The sequence below is a fragment of the Theropithecus gelada genome, chromosome 15 (assembly GCF_003255815.1).
Source record: "Theropithecus gelada isolate Dixy chromosome 15, Tgel_1.0, whole genome shotgun sequence".
In the NCBI taxonomy this organism is placed as follows: domain Eukaryota; kingdom Metazoa; phylum Chordata; class Mammalia; order Primates; family Cercopithecidae; genus Theropithecus; species Theropithecus gelada.
This window is the reverse complement of record NC_037683.1, coordinates 26420448-26436333: the sequence shown is the minus strand read 5'-3', so window position 1 is coordinate 26436333 and position 15886 is coordinate 26420448. Positions and strand designations below refer to the sequence as shown.

At 42.3% G+C, this 15886-nt stretch overlaps 1 pseudogene; it reads right to left on the bottom strand.

The window, feature by feature from the left end:
* Positions 1 to 9992: 9992 nt before the first annotated feature.
* LOC112607686 overlaps positions 9993 to 15886 on the bottom strand; it is a 44585-nt pseudogene continuing 38691 nt past the window's right edge.

The following is a 15886-nucleotide window of genomic DNA, read 5'->3' as shown; positions in this document are numbered from 1 at the left end:
ATGTTAACATCTTGCCATAGTATATTACAAAATCAAAATCAGGAAATTAACATTGGCGCAATCTGCAGAGCTTATTCAAAGTTCAGTTTTTATTCAAGTACTCATTTGTGTGTGTGTGTGTGTGTGTATAGCTGCATGAAATTTTATTACGTGTGTAGCTTGGTGTAACTACCACCACAATCAAGATACTTAACTGTGTGTGCCATCACCACAAGGTTCCTTTCTGCTTCCTCTTTATGGCCACACCCACCCCCTCTGCCTAACATCTCTAACCCCTGGAAACCACTAACCTGTTCTACATTCTATAATTATGTCATTTCATGAATATTACATAAATGGACACATGCAGTATGTATGTATCTTTTTGAGGTTGGCTTTTCTCAGCACAACTTCCTTGTTCCTTATATACATGAGGAACATGTATCAATAGTTAGCTCCTTTTTATTGCTGAGTAGTAATCCATAGTAATGCATGTACCAAAGATTTTTTGGCCATTTGCCCTTTGAAAGATATTTGGATGGTTTGCAGTTTTTGGCTATTACAAATAAAGCTACTGAGAACATTTGTGTACTAGTTTCTGGTGAAAATGTTTTCATTTCTGTATGATAAATGCCCAATTTACTATACAATTGCTGGATTGTATGGTCAATCCATTTTTAGTTTTAAAAGAAACTGCCATATTATTTTCCAGAGTGACTGTACCATTTTACATTTCCATGAACAATATATGAGTAATCACATTGAATCCTCTCCAGGGTTTTTTTTCACTATTTTTTACTTTTGTCATTCTTATATCTTTAGTCCAGGAGGTTGAGGCTGCATTGAGCCATGATTGTACCACTGCACTCCAACCTGGATAACAGAGCGAGACCCTGTCTCAAAAAAAAAAAAAAAAAGAAAAAGAAAAAGAAAAATTAACTGTGTGGATATATCATACTTTGTTTATTGATTCATCTGTTGGCAAATATTTAGGTCATTTTTCACATTTTGGCTCTATGAATAATGCTGCTATGAATATTTGTGTGCAAGTTTTTGGGTGGACGGATATTTTTATTTCTCTTGACTATATACCTAGAAGTGAAATTGCTAAGTCATATGATAATTCTATGTTTAACATTTTGAGGAATTGTCAAACTTTTTCCAAAGGTGCTGCACCATTCTGCAATGCGCCAGCAATGTGTGAAGGTTCCAGTCTTTTCACATCCTTGATGTCCCTTTTTATTGTCTTTTTAATTTCAGCCCAGTGTGTTTTAAGTGCTATCTCATTGTGGTTTTGATTTGTATTTTCTTAATGACTAATGATGTTGAGCATCGTTTTATGTATGTATTGGCCATTTTCATATCCTGTTTAGAGAAATGTTTATTCAAATCCTTTGCCCTTTAAGAAATTGAGTTGTCTTTCTAGTGTGGAGTCTTAAGAGCTTTAAAAATATATTCTGCATACTAGACCTTTATCAGATCTATGGATTGCAAATATGTCTTGCATTCTATGCGTTGTCTTTTCATTTTCTTAATAGTTATAGTGTCCTTTGAAACAAAACATGTTAAATTTTGATGTTAGATTTATCTTTTTTTTTTCTTTTGATGCTTGCGCTTTTGGTGTTACATCTAACAAACCAGTTGTCTAACCCAAGGTCATAAAGATTTATTTACTCCTGTCTTCTTTTTTTTTGAGATGGAGTCTCACTTTGTTGCCCAGGCTGGAGTGCGGTGGCATGATCTTGGCTCACTGCAACCTCCACCTTCTGGGTTCAAGCAATTCTCCCACCTTAGCCTCCCAAATGGCTGGGATTACAGGTGCACACCATCACACCTGGCCAATTTTGTGTATTTTTAGTAGAGACGGGGTTTCACCATGTTGGTCAGACTGGTCTTGAACTCCCGACCTCAGGTTATCTACCTGCCTTGGCCTCCCAAAATGCTGGGATTACAGGCATGAGCCACCACACCTGGCCTAATTTACTCTTATGTCTTCTTCTAAGAGTTGTATAGCTTTATCTCTTACATGTAGGTGTATCATCCATTTTGAGTTAATTTTTATATATGGTATGAAGTGGGGTCCAACTTCATTGTTTTGTGTGGAGCTAACTAGTTGTCCCAGCACCATTTGTTGAAAACACTATTCTTTCCCCCATTAAATGGTCATTGTACTCTTGCTGAGAATCAACTGATCATAAATGTTAAGAATTTAAATTTAGTTCTGATCATGTTGCATTTGGCTCTAAAGGATACTCAAATGGAGGTTTCCACAAAGATCAAAGGAGATATTGAGTGTGATAGATTGAACTGTTGTTCCCAATTCTTTATCCCTGCCTATGGTTATACCTTTGCCATGCCCTCATTGTGGACAGTATGTGTTTCCATGCTTTTGATTTTGGATTTGACTAAGTAACTTGCTTTGGCCAATGGCTTGTGGGGAGAAGAATAGTATTAGAGTTCTAAGCTTATGCCTTAAAAGTTTCCCTGTGCTGCCAATTATGATCTTGCTCTTCTGCCAGTGCCAAGAAAAAGTATGCCCCCACTAACCTATTAGTCCCTAGAGGACAATGAGAAACATAGATCAGAGTCATTCCAGGCAAGTACCCAGCTAGGCCCAGCTGAGATCCCTTGGCCTCCATGCTACTCACAGCTAAGAAAGTGATGAAAACTGACTGTTGTCACTGAACGTTTGGGTGGTTTGTTACACAGAGTGGTTAAGTGAGATACAGGGCACAAGGTCTCTTTTTATCTACGAAGTACTGTCCATGTGAGAGGGAGGACAGATCACTCACTCTCCTTTCTTCTTTTAAAAAAATTTTTAATTTTAGGTTCAGGGGTACATGTGCAGGTTTGTTATGTAGGTAAACTCATGTCTTAGGGGTTTGGTGTACAGATTATTTCATCACCCAGGTACTAAGCATAGTACCTAATAGGTATTTTTTCTGATCCTCTCCCTCTCCCCACCCCCCACTCTCAAGGAGTCCCCAGTGTCTATTGTTCTGTTCTTTATGTCCATGTATATTCATTATTTAGCTCCCACTTACAAGTGAGGGCATGCAGTATTTGGTTTTCTGTTGCTGCATTCACTTGTTAAGGATACTGATCTCCAGCTCCATCCATGTTCCTGCAAAGGACATGATCATATTCCTTTTAATGGTTGCATAGTATTTCATCATGCATATATACCACATTTTCTTTATCCAGGCTACCACTGATAGACATTTAGGTTGATTCATGTTTTTGCTATTGCAAATAGTGTTGCAATGAACATAGATGTGCATGTGTCTTTATGATAGAATGATTTATATTCCTTTGGGTATATACCCAGTAATGGGATTGCTGGGTTGAATGGTAGTTCTGTTTTTAGTTCTTTGAGGAATCACCACACTTTTCCATGATGGTTGAATGAATTTATTTCATTCCATTTCTGTTTGTGAACAAGAGCTCTAATTAATCTCTGATTAGGTGAAGGCATCAGTGAAATATTTTCCTGCAGTGTGGGTCCCAGTCCCCTGATGAGAAGTGGGGAAATTTAAGGCCAAACATGGACATGACATTCTATAGCACTGGTTCGCAACATAAAGTAGTGACTCCCTTTTTAGTCCTTTCAATTACCTAAATGTAGCTGGGTGCTACCCACTCAGTAATGCCTTCAAACAGTTGCTGACCTCCCTCACAATAAAAAGAGAACAGCAGGCAGGCTCTGAGTCTTTGGCAGGTGATGGCATCAGGCTAGAATTTAAGCTCATTGTTTTGTTTTTGTTATGTTTATTTTTGTATTGATCTTTGCTATTTATCGTAGTGATATGTACCTTTGTTTTAATGTAAAAGAATAATATTGTTTAAAGAAAAATATTAAGGAAATAAGAGAAGAGGTTAGAATCACAGTGATGTGTGAATAAATGGGGTTTAGAAAACACTCTTTTGAGGTACATCATTGTGTTAGGGTTCTCCAGAAAACCAGAACCACTAGGATCCTGCTTTCCTCTCTCTCTTTCTCTCTCTGTGTCTCTCTCTCTTAGTGTCTCTCTCTCTCTCTCGGTGTCTCTCTCTCTCTCGGCGTCTCTCTCTCTCGGCTTCTCTCTCTCTCTCGGCTTCTCTCCCTTGCTTGGTGTCCCTCTCTCTCTGTCCCTCTCTGTTTCTGTATCTCTCGGTCTCTCTGTATCTCTCGGTCTCTCTGTATCCCTCTGTCTCTCCTTTCCTCTCTGTCTCTCCCTCCCTCTCTGTCTTTCCCTCCCTCTCCCTGCTTCTCCCTCCCTCCCCTCCCTTCCTCTTTCAGTCTCTCTCTCTCTCGACCTCTCTCTGTCTTTCTCTCTCCGTTTGTATATATGTCTTATCATCTACAAGTTGGAAAGCCAATGGTATACAGTCCAGCGTGAGTCAGAAGGCCTGAGGACAGTGAGTGCTGAGGGCAGGTGAAGATGGATGTCCAAGTTAAGGCAGTCAGGCAGGGAGAGGTTGAATCCTCCCTTTCTCTGCCTTTTTGATTTGTTCAGGCCTCCAACAGATTGGATGCTGCCCACCCCCATGGAGGAGGGCAAACCAGTTTACTTAGTTCACTGATTCAAAGGCTGATCTATTCCAGACATACCCAGAAATAATGTTTAACCAGACAGCGGAACATTTCATGATCCTGTCAAGTTGACTTATACAATTAACTGTCACAGCCATTGTATCCATGACCTACATAATAAATGTTATGGGATGGTTTTTGTTTCCCTCCTAAGAAGCTGTGGGAGGGCATCATTATGGATGTAAACTCATCACTTGTCCATGCTTTTTGAGCTGGAAATTTGGTTTATTCTTTCAAACGACTTCAGATTGTTGATTTCCAAGAATCCCAGCCCCTAAGCTCTCTTCAAAGCCCCGAGGTGACTGTCACAAACAAAACCCTTCTGTGGCTCTTACATAGTTGATACTTACAAACCTTTTGGAAAAAAAAATCATCCTCTGTAATGTAATTTCCCATTCTAAAAATAGGCTTGACTTTTGGATTTCTGCTTAATAAAAATATATTTTTCGATTACACTGGAGACAGAGAAAAAAATTTCCAGTATCAGTTTGAGGCTTGTGAGAAAATGAAGAGAAGACAAGTTTCACTGCTCTTGTTGAAGGCTTTGTATTAAAATTTTGCCACAGTGGCTGAGTTCTGAGTGTGGTGGGGCTGGGGAGGAAGGAAGAGTGAACACTGTCACCAGTCATTTAGGATGTCATTTATTACTCAGATCTGACCCCAAATGCGAAGGCTGCAGCAGGGAGAAGAAGCTGGCATTGCTGTACACGTTTGTGGTTAAGGAGCGCATCTCTGAAATTCTATGGTTTCTCTGAGTAATCACTGAATCATCTCTTTATTACAGTGAAACTTCACAGTGCTATTATTTGCTGTAGAGTGGAGCTAGAGAGCATCACTCTGAGCCTTCTTGGGGCAGCACTGGAAAGGGCTTAGGTTCCGAAGAGGTGGTGCCCGTGCCTTTCCAAGGCTCTCTCCCCTACTAGATGGCCCATGGAACAGTATGACAGTGCAGGTCATCTCTCAGGAGCACCTGGTGGGCATTCCTCTTGGTGATGTGTTTGGTTCTTCCCTTTTGGAAGAGAAGGAGGAAGGAGCCGCCGCAGTGTAGGGCAACATGTAATTCAGAGTCAATATGGCTTCCCTTTCCTTCCACACATGCTTTCTTCTTGTCACCAAGTCATCTGGAATGTCCATGGCCAAACATGCTACCCACCCCTAGTTGGAGTCAGACTTCTGCCTTTCCCACGCGGGGCAAATCATTTTCCTGCTCTGAGTCTCATTTGCTAATCTTTAAAATGGCATCCACAATTCCCACCTTGCTCAGGGCAAGAAGAGCTGGCATGTATGAAGTTACATGTTGAACTACACGGTGTGCTGTATCTTGGAAAGACTTCTGTGCCTTCCCCGATGACACACTGTTCTGCCTTTCAGTAGCCACCCACCTCTCTATGCTTTTGTGCTCATGAAACTCAAAAGCTCGTTCATGATGATTCTCTATGCAGCCTTATAACTGATTTCAAGACAGTGTGCTAATTTCCAGAGATATGGAAGATATATATTGTTTTCTTTTCTTTTCTCTCTCTCTCTCTCTCTCTTTTTTTTTTTTTTTTTTTTTTGAGACAGGGTATTGCTCAGTTGCCCAGGCTGAAGTGCAGTGGAACTATCATGGCTCACTGCAGTCTCTTCTTCCCTGGCTCAAGTGGTCCTCCCACCTCAGCCTCCTGGGTAGCTAGAACTAAAGTCATGCACCACCACACCCGGCTACTTTTTTCTATTTTTTTGTAGAGACGGAGTCTCACTATGGTGCCCAGGCTGGTCTCTAACTCTGGGACTCAAGCGATTCTCCCGCCTCAGCCTCTCAAAGTGCTGGGATTACGGGCTTGAGCCACTGCGTCTGGCCAGAGGAGATTATTTCTTAAGATTGTCCTGATGAAACCCTAAAAAGTGAAATCAGCATTCTCAGAAACCAATAAAATAAGACAAATCTTCTGACTTTGGCAGGGATGTAGGAAACTTACAGGAAAAATTATGGGTTTGCCAATGAAAATCATCTAGACGCTGTGGGTTAAGGAATCTGTGGGACCACCTTGCCCCAATATAGGTGGGAATCATTTTTATAAAATTTATTTTTATTTTTATTATTTTTAAAATTATGTATTTATGTATTTATTTATTTATTTTTGAGGCTGAGTCTCCTGTTGCCCAGACTGGAGTTCAATGGCGTGATATTGGCTCACTGCAACCTCCGCCCTTCGGGTTCAAGGATTCTCCTGCCTCAATCTCCCGAGTAGCTGGGATTACAGGTGTCTGCCACCACGCCTGTCTACTTTTTGTATTTTTAGCAGTGACAGGGTTTCACCACAGTGGTCAGGCTGGTCTCAAACTCCTGACCTCAAGTGATACATCCAACTCAGCCTCCCAAAGTGCTGGGATTGTAGGTGTGAGCCACTGTGCCTGACTGGCAGGAATCATTTTAAGGGGATTAAGCATAATAGTAACATTTGTGATGTTAACTATGTGTAAGACACTGTGCCAAGTGCTTTGCTGTGGAGACAACTATCTAAGATGATATCCCAGTTCATCATATGTTAGCTGTGTGACCTTGGATGACTTAGGTGGCTTCTCTGAGCTTCAGTGTCCATGCCTGTAAGTGGCATCGTAATGCCTAATGGCTTTTTGAGGAGTCATTGAAACATTGGACTCAAAGTTTTGGGCACAGAGTAAACACTCAATACGTAATGTTGCTGTTTTGTTGTTATAATTCATGCATTTCTTACAAAATTCAGGACAGTCATGAATTTTGTGGCAGATAGAGTATTCTGCTGGCCCTGGGCTTCAGTGCTATTTTGAATTTTTTTTCCTCAAGAGGAGACACAAATACTTGAGGTTTAGAGTAAGAGTAAGAGGATTCTTGAGTTGTAAATTACGTAAGTCTGATTTATCAAATATAAAGTGGGAAGTTTCTTTCATTGCAGAACCATATGGCTTTATAGGACTTTTAGAAAGCTGTAATTAGACTCTGAGTAAAGGTTTCTTTCCTCTTTATAAAGTACACATGTGGGTTATGTAATTTGATGGCAGTACATTAAAATGTAGTTTTCTCTGTTCCTATTCCAAACAGGACCATAGAAATGTTGCCTGGCTGGAATTCGACTATCTGACCACTCCCTTTCCGTATCTTTTTGGGTCTCTGCTTCCTTAGATGGAGTCCCAGGCAGGAGTTGAGCAACATAATTGGATCTTTGTTCTCTGACCTCTACTGGGCACCTAAGGGTTATAGCTAGAGGCCTTAGTGTACTAGATGCCTGCCCCAGACAACCGCTTCTGTGTAACTTGAAAAGCAGCAAGAGCGAGCCCAGGCAGGTCTTTTTCCAACACAAGTTTCTGCTAGATGTTGGCCTTTTTGTTCACTAAATACTTTCAGACTGAAGGGCAATTTCACCTAGGTGTATAAATAGGTACATCTTTGCTAGCATCTGATGGAAGGTCAACCCCTTCAAAATCTTCACTGTGATTTCTAGCAAGGAAAGAGCCAGGAGAGGAGGAGCTTAAAAGCCCATGCAGACTAACTCTCCCTTGCTCCCACTGTATAGATAGGAACACTGAGGCCCCCCGGGAAGGAAACATTTTGCCCAAGGTCCTAAGTTGAGTCCCTGGTTGAGTTGCAGTATGGACCTAGATCTGTTTGATCCCAAACCTGTCTGCACTTGCAGCAGAGACTTCTCATTGTTTCCCAATTTCCTTTCTCCACTTCTCCCTTAATAATAGAACTTGCAATTTGTGGCTGGAAATATGACTGTCTGGAATAAAGACCATTATTTTCCAATCTTCTCTGCAGTAGAGGCAGCTGTGAGACTGAGTTCTTGCCCATGACAAATAACTGATAGCATCCTATGTGACTTCTGGAAACATTCTTTTGTCCTTCCTCCTTCCTGCTAGCTGGAATGTAGAGATGATTTATTGCCACAATAATGCTTAGTCATAAATAAAAAACCTCAGTGGCTTACGGCAATGTCTGTTTCTTGCTCTCGTGCCCGGGATGGCCAGCCAGTTCTGCTGAAATTGATTGCGGTTGGTCATACATCTGGGGAGTTGTCTGGCTACTGGATGGTCTATAATGGGCATGGCTGGGACAACTGGGTGACTTGACCCTGGTTCATGCCTCTCATCTCCCAGCAGGCTGGCTTGTGCCCATGGAAGAGGCTACAAGGGACAAGTAGGAACATACTAGTAATTTTTCTTGCCTCTGTTTGTGTCAAGTTCTCTGATTTTCTGCTGGCTCAAATAAGACACATGGCTGGGGCCTAGAGACAGAATAGGAGGACACCTCACTTATATCCATGACATGGGTGTCGGGTGGAAGGAAAGTTGGGGCCTTAATGGATCCAATCTATTGTTGATGGAAAACTGAATGAATAGAGGGCTGGATGGAAAGGCAGCAAAAAAGGCAGACAGGGGAGGAAGTTCTCTTGATTGTGTCTGGTACAAGGGGAAAGTAAACATGAGAGAGCAATTTCCCATGGCTCTACTGTTCTCTGAGGCCCTCCTGGCTTGGAGACTGCCCATGGCACACAGGGGGTGCTTGGAGCTTGTGGGGTGTTTATTTCATGACTTGCTTCTCTGTTGGGGAACCTTTGTTTCTGAGTGAGTCATTGTGAAAGGCTTCTTAAGCTTTATTTTGGGGTTGGGAAGAGTCTATTTTGGAGATGAGAAGGCTTTTCAGAGGTCCTAGGCTTATAACATGAAAACAGTTGTGCCGTGGCCTGAGAACTGAACTGAGAAGCAAGGGACATGTGTTTCAGTCCCATCTCTGCCAAGTCAGGAAAAAAACAAAAGCAAACCAAGAACAAAACACATCAGAAGTAGGAATTTCTCTTGGGCAATTTCTAAGTACTATAGAACTTGTCAGCAAGAAAGAAGGCTAAGGAAAAAGTTTTTGTTTTTTTTTTTTTTTTTTTTTTTTTTTTTTTTTGTAATAATTTTTCCCCCCCCCCCCAGTGGGGAGGGACGGCCCCCGCTTACCACCCNCTCTGCCTCCCGGGTTCAAGCCATCCTCCTGCCTCAGCCTCCCGAGTAGCTGGGATTACAGGCACCTGCCACCATGCCTGGCTAATTTTTTTTTTTTTTTTTGTATTTTTAATAGAGACGGGGTTTCACCATGTTGGTCAGGCTGGTCTTGAACTCCTGACCTCAAGTGATCCATCCACCTCCGCCTCCCAAAGTGCTGGGATTACAGGCGTGAGCCACCACGCTCAGCTGGAAAAAGTTTTAAGAATACTTTTTTTTTTTTTTTTTTGAGACGGAGTCTCGCTCCATTACCCAGGCTCTGGAGTGCAGTGGCACGATCTCAGTTCACTGCATTTTAATCCAGGCTTCATGGTTCTCTAGGCTTCTGGTAATATATTCTTTAAATAAGATACAAATTTTAAAGGAGATAAAACTAGGTTTGATAATTGAGTTTTCCTTTTTTTTTTTCTTTCAATTCAAGAGCAGTTACTTATTAACTGACCGGATTAGAAAAATCATCATGGTAGACACCTTCATTCATTCTTCTAAGAAGGCTGTTGATCTGGTCCTCCCCGTTGTCAGCATTTCCACCTTCTACAAAATGGGTGGTCTTTTTCTTCATTCCACCTTCTGGAGAGGATAGTTTGGAGGGCCACAGGAAGTTATTTGCTTATTTGAAGCATTTTCCAACAGTGTAGATCTCATGAATCAGATCCTCCATGCAGATGATACCGTATTTACCAAGAGATTGAGCAATCAAAGCGTTATCTGTCAAAGCAATTCGCTTCTTATTGATTTTGCCATAACCACACTTATAGATTAGTTCATTTACCGACTTCAGATTTGGGTACCCACATGCAATATATGGTTCTACAATCCACAGCATGCTAATTGAAGACTTGTTGAGCTTCACAAAGGTTCCATTGAAGATTTGACGAAGGCAAAGAAGCTACAACACCTTTCAGACCTTTGGGCTCATACCATTGATACCTCTGATTCTGATGGCAAACGCCAGTTCTGCAGGTACATAGTCGTCTGCTTTTCTTGCCACCCTAGCCATTCGAATCTCACTTCTCATCTGCCTATATTATTTATGATAGTGCTTTGCTTTTTCAAAGATAAGCTTCCTCCTTGCCTTTAGAAGCATCTTTTGGGCAAACTTCATTCTCAGGCACTTTATCTTCAGCTCTGCAAATTCCTTGACTTTTTCTTAAGGGTTTCTAGCACAACAGGAACCTCCTTCTTTTTGACATGTTCCGTGATTCCAGCCAGAAAAGAGAATAATTTAGTTTTCTGTTATATATAGGGAAGATTCTTTACCATTAGTTGTTTTAAAGACCTTCAAAATAATCCTTACATATTTATGTATGTCATAAAATGATGGTTAGAGTAAAAATTAAAACATTGTTAATTTGAACATTGATTTTACACTTCATAATACTTTACGCAAGAGATTGAGTAATAAATGTGAGAAAAAAAAACTCAATTGTTTTGATGGTATTAGGAAGAACCACTCACTTTGTCATGTTCCTTTTCTTTTTTCTTTTTTTGAGACAGTCTCACTCTATTACCCAGGCTGGGGTGCAGTGGTGCCATCTCAGCTCACTCAACCTCCACCTCCCAGGTGCAAGCACTTCTTATGCCTCAGCCTCCTGAACAGCTGAGATTATAGGTGTATACCACTATGCCCAGCTAATTTTTTTTTTTTTTTGTATTTTTTGTGGAGATGAGGTTTTGCCATGTTGGCCAGGTTGGTCTTGAACTTCTGGCCTCAAATGATCTTCCCTCTTTGACCTCCCAAAGTGCTGGGATTACAGGCATGAATGATGGTGCCTGGCCTCACTTGGTCATTTTCCTTTTGTAGAAGAAATAAAAGTGATTCTGGCAATTTTTCTAAATCTTAAACACAAAGTTAAATGCTTTGTTTGCTTACTCGGGTTAAATACAAGCAAAGTTAGATCCAATTCCTTGGTATCCACAGTGCCAATGTCCAGGGCACTGAAACAGACCCATGTTGGAGGGGCTGAACTCTGGGGGCCCACCTGTTCTTTCTGATTCTGTTTTAGAGCAAGCCAAATGTGACCATCATCAAATCCCAGAGAACATCAGAGTGAGGGTGTCTGAAGATAAAAATTTACCTAAATGCCTTTCCCACTATGCAATTCTGGGGAATGCTGAGGTTCATAAGAGGAAAGAGGCTTACCTACTTGAGACTTGGGGGCCACTAAGAACACTGGGTCCTCATCCTGGTTGTCTGCACCCTGGATGGGATTACCTCCTTTATAGCTCATGTCTCTTTAAGTGGTAACTGGCCAGTTGCAGATGCATTAGTTAAAAACATATTCTAGCTCTGCTTTCAGAAGACAGAATAAGATGTTCTATAACATTGCCCCAGGGAACAATAGCTGTTTCATTTTCTCGTCACTTGAGTATACCCAACCTAACCTCCATAAGTTTGCTAAATGGATCTGGGGCCTGTCTCATTTTGTTTCCACCTTTTTATCTCCTTCCTCCATGGCTAATGCTGAAATACATTAAAGAGAGTGCCTTCTTTATACTAGTTCATGGTTTGTGATTTCACTGCATTTCGAATTCAGGGTTGGGTGCAGCGGTTCATGCCTGTAATCCCAGCACTTTGGGAGGCCGAGGTGGGAGGAGTGCTTGGATCCAGGAGTTCAAGACCACTCTGGCTACATAGCGAGACCCTGTCTCTACAAAATATTAAAAAATTAGCTGGGTGTGGTGGCAGATGCCTGGAGTCTCAGCTTCTCAGGAGGTCAAGACCACTCTGGGCTACATAGTGAGACCCTGTCTCTACAAAAAGTTAAAAAATTAACTGGGTGTGGTGGTACATGCCTGTAGTCCCAGCTACTTAGGAGGCTGAGGTGGGAGGATCACTTGAGCCTGGGAAATCAAAGCTGCAGTGAGCTGTGATTGTGTCACTGCACTCCAGTCTGGGTGCCACAGCAAGGCTGTGTCTTAAAAAAAAAAAAAAAAATTCAGGATGGGTGAGAGATTGAAGGTATTGGCCACAGGCATCAACAGCTGTGAGATGGAAGGGCTCCCCAGGACTGCCTTGAATCCCCTTCCATCAGAGGCCAACTAGATCTTAGAAGGAGCAGTCCGGAGATTCTTGTCCTGTCAGTTCATCGTTTTTTTTTTTTTTTTTTTTTTTTTTTTAATTAAATGATAGCTGTTTTTACTGATGTCCTGTTAGTTTGAATCACATGGGACAATGGTTCCTGTGGGCAGAATGATGGCTTCTAATAAAGGAGATGATGTTGAGATTAAGATTCCTCTGCTGGTTCCTTGGGTCACAGCCTTGCAGCTGAAATCTCACTTCTTTAGAGAACAGCAGAAGTCCCTGCCTCACCTGCTGACAGTGTCCAGGATTGGGATGCCTCTGGTGTCCAGGTTTACAACCACTTCTTTATCTTGTGATCTTTCGAAAAGGAGGAAGATTACTACGTCCAGATTATCGACTTGGAAGGCATTCAGAGTCCTGGGGTTTAGAGTGAGTCTTTAGACAGTCTAAAATCCCACGGTTTTCTCATTGGATTGCCTAGAATCATTTTATGTTCTCTGACCTCAATTTCCCCATTGACAAAACTTAAGTTCATGTAGATATCATCCCAGAAATCAGGGAATGGCTGAACAGAAAGGGCCCTGGCCTCTTGCACAGGCTTGAGGCAGAACAGCTCTCTTCTGATCATTTTCATAAACAGGATTTGTAAACTCCAATGTGTCAGAGAAACAAAGGGCTTCTATTCAGGGTCTACATTTTTTATTTGGAGACGGAGTCTTGCTCTGTCACCGCAACCTCTGCCTCCCAGGTTCAAGCGATTCTCCTGCCTCAGCCTCCTGAGTAGTTGGGATTACAGGCGTGTACCACCACACCTGGCTAAATTTGGTATTTTTAGTAGAAATAGGGTTTTGCCATGTTGGCAAGGCTGGTCTCGAACTCCTGACCTCAGATGATCCACCCATGTCGACCTCCCAAAGTGTTGGGATTATTGGTGTGAGCCACTGCACCTGGCAGGGTCTACATTTCTATCAGTTCTGGAAGAGCCAGGATTTTGTCCTTATTAGGTTTGCCATTTCACCTTGTAGAAGGCAGAAGACTAAATCCCAGGAACTTTGGGGGTCGCTTCCTGGTCTGACTTTGGGTGGTTTTGCAAGGTTCACCCCCAGAGAAAGGGAAAGGTCCCATTATCACATGGTGGTGTGAATCGGAAAAAAACAGCAGCAAAAAATAACTCCCACCATCCCCCAACTTTTACTATCTCTGGGGCCTCTTCTGAATCTCTCTGCAGAGAGAGATCAGGGATGCCCCGAAATTGAGATTGTGGTCGAGGACTGAGACCAAGTTGTTCACAGCATGGTTGTATAATGGATGCTCAGTCATATCAGGACTCAGAAGATGTGAAGGGCCCCGCCCTGCGAGCTGTTTGAAGGTCACGATGGCTTCGCAGTGATGGGAAACAAGGCTGGTGTCTCTGTTTGTGGGTTCCCTGCACCAAGGGTACAATTCACTGGGGCCCTTCCCACCATGCCCTGGCCATCTCTCCACCCACCCACCCACCACCTGACTCCTGGAGAATGGGGCGAAACTTTCTTTTATGCTTAATATTTTTTTTTTGTCTTCTCCTCTTTTCTGTTTTTTCTTCACGTTTGTTATAAGGGGCCAGTTTGGCATGGGAAATGTGGTAGTGGCCTGAGGCCTTGGGGCTGAAAGAGCCCAGGGTCTGAAATCATCAGAACTGTCTCCAGATGAATTGAATCTGAGCTGGAAAGCAGCCTGTGACTCATCGCGGGTAAGAAGCCGCAGTCTTGTTTATATGATTGTAACCCCCGGCCAAGTGAAAGCAGAATGACCCCTGTCACTTCTTTGGGGTCACACAGCTACTCAGGAGGGTGAGAGGAAATGATGTCTATGAAGCACCTGCTATGGGACAGGCATTTTATCTAAACCTGTCCCATTTAAACCTGACAATACACAGTGAGGGAGGTGTGAGTACCATCCCTGTTTTGTAGATGTGGCTCAAGGAAGATAAATAACACATCTTAGGGGAGAGGTCTCTGGTCGTCACTCTCCCTAGACCAGAGAGAATGAATAATCCCTTGGCACCCTCCTTTGTCAGCCCTTCTGCCTTAAAAAGTGTGTGTTATTGAAGGGAAGGTGTCACGTCCACTCTGCTGTGTGTCTTTAGGAAAATCCCCTTTCTTCTCTGGTCTATTTCTGCTTCTGTAAAATAATGTCTTTGGTATGAGGTCTCTTTGTGCTCAAGGATTCTATGTTTCATGCCCACTTCTTACTGCTCACATTCATTTTCCCTAGCTCCAGAATAGGCCATATCGTTTCCTGGAAAGTTCTGTCCATTCCCATGCTCCCATGGACAACTGAGAGTGAGGAGGGAAGGTGATTGGGATAAGACCTTGATATCGTAGGAAACATGGTGAATGACTTTGAAATGGATCGAAAAGATGACTGGGTGTCTTCCTCAGAAAACGAGGTGTTTCTATGAGGCCTCTGGGCCTTTTGTTGCCTTTGAACTGTTTCAGAACTGTAAGTTGTAGATGACTGAGAGTGATGCAAATGGTTCTTGTCCATAGATATGCAAATACATTTTCTGGTGGTAATACAATTGTCTTACCACATCTCCTGTGGAATAAACCAGTTTTGCATCTTTATTCATTTCAGTACTTCTTGCTTGTGTATATGTGGTTCTTGGAATTATCCCTGCAACTAGATGTGACATCCTACTAGTTCTGTCACAAATTAATGAGCTAAATCATTGATATGCATTTCTTTGATATTTCAGTGAGTGTTATGATTATGCATTCTTTTAGCAATTATCCTTTAACGGTATATAGGTAAGTATAATCCAATTCTATTTGGCATTCTTGGTGGGTAAAGGGTGATGGTGGGGTATATTAACATAAACCTTCCTATATATTTCAGCCTGGAGGCTGCTTTTCTGGCCCAAACCATTTTTCATGACACCGTCCCTCCTGGCAGGTTTCCTATGGCTTCTGTTTATCCTGTGCGCTGTCATCGCTCTAGGATCATGGAGTTCTCTCTCTGTGTTTCCTGGAGGGGAATCCATTCTCCCCAGCTCTCTACTTCTAAGCGACCCTAGAAGCTTTGCTAGCCTACTACCTACTTCTGTGTTCAGATTTGACCTGTCATCATTTGCGGGGAACAAATACCTACCGTGGGGCAGTGATAAGGGTTCAGCTATGTTGCACGTGTCTGAGGGTACCGACCTGCAGTCATTCTAGGTACTAACTGGAGCCTTGTGCCTACTCCATCTTCATTTATGAGAGTGGGGCTCTCCCAACACATGGCAAGGTGGTGGAATGCTCTACTACTTGAAAATGAAATAT